This window comes from Schistocerca piceifrons, unplaced genomic scaffold (assembly GCF_021461385.2).
Source record: "Schistocerca piceifrons isolate TAMUIC-IGC-003096 unplaced genomic scaffold, iqSchPice1.1 HiC_scaffold_954, whole genome shotgun sequence".
Taxonomy (NCBI): domain Eukaryota; kingdom Metazoa; phylum Arthropoda; class Insecta; order Orthoptera; family Acrididae; genus Schistocerca; species Schistocerca piceifrons.
In genome coordinates this window covers 1,050,001-1,055,000 of record NW_025729228.1, presented here as the reverse complement: position 1 = coordinate 1,055,000, position 5,000 = coordinate 1,050,001, and the positions used below count along the sequence as shown (strand labels likewise).

Sequence of the window (5,000 nt, the reverse complement as noted above, 5' to 3'; positions counted from 1 at the left end):
CTTGCGACGATCCAAGAATTTCACCTCTAACGTCGCAATACGAATGCCCCCGCCTGTCCCTATTAATCATTACCTCGGGTTCCGAAAACCAACAAAATAGAACCGAGGTCCTATTCCATTATTCCATGCACACAGTATTCAGGCGGGCTTGCCTGCTTTAAGCACTCTAATTTGTTCAAAGTAAACGTGCCGGCCCACCGAGACACTCAATAAAGAGCACCCTGGTAGGATTTCAACGGGGTCCGCCTCGGGACGCACGAGCACGCACGGGGCGGTCGCACGCCTTCGGCTCGCCCCACCGGCAGGACGTCCCACGATACATGCCAGTTAAACACCGACGGGCGGTGAACCAACAGCGTGGGACACAAATCCAACTACGAGCTTTTTAACCGCAACAACTTTAATATACGCTATTGGAGCTGGAATTACCGCGGCTGCTGGCACCAGACTTGCCCTCCAATAGATACTCGTTAAAGGATTTAAAGTGTACTCATTCCGATTACGGGGCCTCGGATGAGTCCCGTATCGTTATTTTTCGTCACTACCTCCCCGTGCCGGGAGTGGGTAATTTGCGCGCCTGCTGCCTTCCTTGGATGTGGTAGCCGTTTCTCAGGCTCCCTCTCCGGAATCGAACCCTGATTCCCCGTTACCCGTTACAACCATGGTAGGCGCAGAACCTACCATCGACAGTTGATAAGGCAGACATTTGAAAGATGCGTCGCCGGTACGAGGACCGTGCGATCAGCCCAAAGTTATTCAGAGTCACCAAGGCAAACGGACCGGACGAGCCGACCGATTGGTTTTGATCTAATAAAAGCGTCCCTTCCATCTCTGGTCGGGACTCTGTTCGCATGTATTAGCTCTAGAATTACCACAGTTATCCAAGTAACGTGGGTACGATCTAAGGAACCATAACTGATTTAATGAGCCATTCGCGGTTTCACCTTAATGCGGCTTGTACTGAGACATGCATGGCTTAATCTTTGAGACAAGCATATGACTACTGGCAGGATCAACCAGGGAGCTGCGTCAACTAGAGCTGAGCAGCCGGCCGCCCGGGAGTGTGTCCCGGGGGCCCGCGCGAACACGCAAGCGTCCGCTCAATCATTCTGCAAACAGGAGGAGGCTGAGCTCCCCTGCACAATACACCTCGAAACCCTCTCAGGTCCCGGCGGCGCGCAGCGCCGTCCCAAGTACTTGGTCGGGTTCGAGAGAGGCGCAATCGCCCGGAGTTAGGCGAGTAGACGCTTTCGGTGCGACCACCCGTGCTCCCAACTGAGCTTGCCGCTGCCGACAGAGGCCCGGGAGCGTGCTGTCGTGGCATTGCCGGCGGGAGACAACACGCGCCACCTACGGTGACCGGCAGCTCCAACGCCAGCGCCACAGAAGGACAAAAGCCCCACTTGGGTGCCGAAGCGAACTCTCCCAGCACAGCGCACGCGCCAACACATCCGCACAGCTGCGATACAAACCACCAGCGAGAACCGCTGGGGCGACCGAGCAGCAGACGGCGTCGCGGCGCCGAGCGCCGGGCGGCGGCGCATCCTCAACGCACACAGTCCTCAATCGGACCAGCACACTGAAGATGTCCACCGCGCTTCGCACCGGGCCCGCGAGGACCTACTTTGGCCGCACGGCGCCGCGCGCAGGGTGCGCCGGCGCGCAGCTGCGACGCCTGCCGCGTCCGTCGGCCGGCGCGCCTGCCACTGGCCGCCCCCACCAGCCGGCTGTAGCGCGTGCGCCCACGCACCGCGCGGCCAGCACGCCGGGAGGCGCCCCCTCACCGGCCGGGGACGGTCCCACCCAGCCACCGCCGCGTATCGCTTCACACCCAGATGCCGTTCAGTTTCGTCGGCATGGTGGGTATCGCTGGAACAACCGGTTAGTACCTCAACCTATCGTCGCCATCACCGATTCACCCCTAGCGAGAACAACCGCACCACAACAGGTTACCATTTGTTCATTTGCGTAACTTCACCAGAAAACGCAGGCGTCCATCGCCATTTGCAACTTCCACGATTATTGCATGCCTGTGTCAGGTGTCACGCCACACTACGTCTGCCCACATACACGCAACAAAATGTGCACGCCTAGACAATACGTGGAAGGTGGCCCCCGTACGTATGCGATGTCCATTGCTCGAACGACTGTCAACCGGCCTCTGTAGCATGTCGCAGATATGGAACGCGGTGCACCATGCCATCACGGTGTGTGAGGAGAGACGACTAGGTCCGAATACATCAACAGACAGCTCATGCTGATCGCCATCCACGGCGTCCGTTCCTCCCACACGTCTCTATGGCGTACCACACTGCAATCCAGCTCTCATAGGGAGACGACACGTAGCTGCGTGCACAATATTTGCACTGTATGGTCCGCCGTTTTTGGGCGCAGTCGTTGTACGGTCACACATGTGCCACGATGTATCATTCAGTACATAAGGACGAATGTGCAGTACAGATTGTGGTTTACGCGTACGACATTAGCGGACAGTTGACACAGGCCGCACCACAACGTAGCCTGAGTACGTCGCATGCGGAGGGCATTGAACATGCAAAGTTCTCACCAACCAGCTTGCGAAGGCAGGGGGCAAGGTGGGGACGTGGGGAGGGGCGGCATGTACGTCCTGCTGCCATCCACATTACAGTGTACAGCAGGAGCATGTGGAAAGTGAGCAAGACTTGCAAGGTGTTTAACATGAAGCGATACACAGGGGAGCGGGGAGTGCGAGTAGCGAACTATATTGCGAGGGTTGCGGGTGGGCAACACTACACTAATTGAACGAGTCGTATAACAATTACAGAGCAGGTTTAGGCGACAACGTGGGTTACGTTAGGCGACAACGTGGGTTACGTTAGGGGACAACGTGGGTTACGTTAGGGCACAACGTGGGTTAGGTTAAGGCACAACGTGGGTTAGGTTAAGGCACAACGTGGGTTAGGTTAAGGCACGACGTGGGTTAGGTTAAGGCACGACATGGGTTAGGTTAAGGCACGACATGGGTTAGGTTAAGGCACGACATGGGTTAGGTTAAGGCACGACATGGGTTAGGTTAAGGCACGACATGGGTTAGGTTAAGGCACGACATGGGTTAGGTTAAGGCACAACATGGGTTAGGTTAAGGCACAACATGGGTTAGGTTAAGGCACAACATGGGTTAGGTTAAGGCACAACATGGGTTAGGTTAAGGCACAACATGGGTTAGGTTAAGGCACAACATGGGTTAGGTTAAGGCACAACATGGGTTAGGTTAAGGCACAACATGGGTTAGGTTAAGGCACAACATGGGTTAGGTTAAGGCACAACATGGGTTAGGTTAAGGCACAACATGGGTTAGGTTAAGGCACAACATGGGTTAGGTTAAGGCACAACATGGGTTAGGTTAAGGCACAACATGGGTTAGGTTAAGGCACAACATGGGTTAGGTTAAGGCACAACATGGGTTAGGTTAAGGCACAACATGGGTTAGGTTAAGGCACAACATGGGTTAGGTTAAGGCACAACATGGGTTAGGTTAAGGCACAACATGGGTTAGGTTAAGGCACAACATGGGTTAGGTTAAGGCACAACATGGGTTAGGTTAAGGCACAACATGGGTTAGGTTAAGGCACAACATGGGTTAGGTTAAGGCACAACATAGGTTAGGTTAAGGCACAACATAGGTTAGGTTAAGGCACAACATAGGTTAGGTTAAGGCACAACATAGGTTAGGTTAAGGCACAACATAGGTTAGGTTAAGGCACAACATAGGTTAGGTTAAGGCACAACATAGGTTAGGTTAAGGCACAACATAGGTTAGGTTAAGGCACAACATAGGTTAGGTTAAGGCACAACATAGGTTAGGTTAAGGCACAACATAGGTTAGGTTAAGGCACAACATAGGTTAGGTTAAGGCACAACATAGGTTAGGTTAAGGTACAACATAGGTTAGGTTAAGGTACAACATAGGTTAGGTTAAGGTACAACATAGGTTAGGTTAGGTTAGGTTACACGTTGTTGTAAGGAAAGGTGTAGGGGGGGGCGGGGGCGGCAGGTTCGTTGATAGTGATTATAGTAAGTGAATGCTTGTGACATGATCAGATTTGTCACGTCAGGATGCACCTTTGGCTTATTAGAGGCGGCGCTCCAATTCTATGCTTGTGTCAGACCTGTGTCTTTGACTCATGTCATTGTTTGTGCGCTGTGACAGGAGGTACTATTGTGATGTTGGGTGCACCGTTGTATAGGACATGTGTGGGTGTTGGTGCCTGATCTGCGCAATGGTGGATGTCGAAAGGGTGGGATATTGTATTTTCCGCATGGACCTCCTGGTCTGGTTGTGATAGTGTGGATTGTGTAATGTGGCGGAGAGGATGCACTGGATGTTGTTCCATGCTGGTGCTTACATATTGTATGTGCGCCCGTTAGAAGCAGAGAGTGGTGCGTGATCAGAGTGGCTGGCTGACGTGTGGTTCCCATTGTGGGCAGACTCTTTCAGCATGTATACGGACAGTTGTATATATATTCTGTAGTTTGATGGCTCTGCATTGATTACTAATCAGCGCCGTGTGTACGGGTAATCTGGTTCCAGTCCAAAATGTTCCATCTGTGTACATTAGTGACAAAGACTCCCCTCATGCAGTGGGGCTCGGTCTGTTATAACTCTTCCGCGTAATATATTTGCCCCACGTTTTTGCGACTGCGAGTGCGAGTGCAACGCGCATGGGGACCGACATGCTGATGGCTCGGTATCGGACGCCGTACAGTGAGCAACGCGATCGCGTCTCTCGCTCGTAAGTGGTACAGGTCGCGGCTCATGTATAGGGACAGCGGGAATGTCGCATATTGGCAATAACTCTTCATGAAACGCACGTTATAGGGGTGGATTGCACTTTACGAGTGCGGGAAACGTCCGCCGTTCATCCGCTGGAGGTGCGCGTTTGGCGGTTGGGGTGGTGCACGAACGGGTGCGGGTGGAGTCATTGCCGGTCCACGGCTTCGTGCGGCAGAGCCACTGGAGA

The 5,000-nt window shown here is 53.5% G+C and overlaps 1 non-coding gene across 1 annotated transcript in view; it reads right to left on the bottom strand.

Annotated features, from left to right (window-relative positions):
* LOC124773582 overlaps positions 1-1,023 on the bottom strand; it is a 1,909-nt gene extending 886 nt beyond the window's left edge. The window contains exon 1 of the ribosomal RNA XR_007014825.1: positions 1-1,023. This exon is cut by the window's left edge and continues 886 nt beyond it. This is a non-coding gene — a ribosomal RNA (small subunit ribosomal RNA).
* Positions 1,024-5,000: the final 3,977 nt, after the last annotated feature.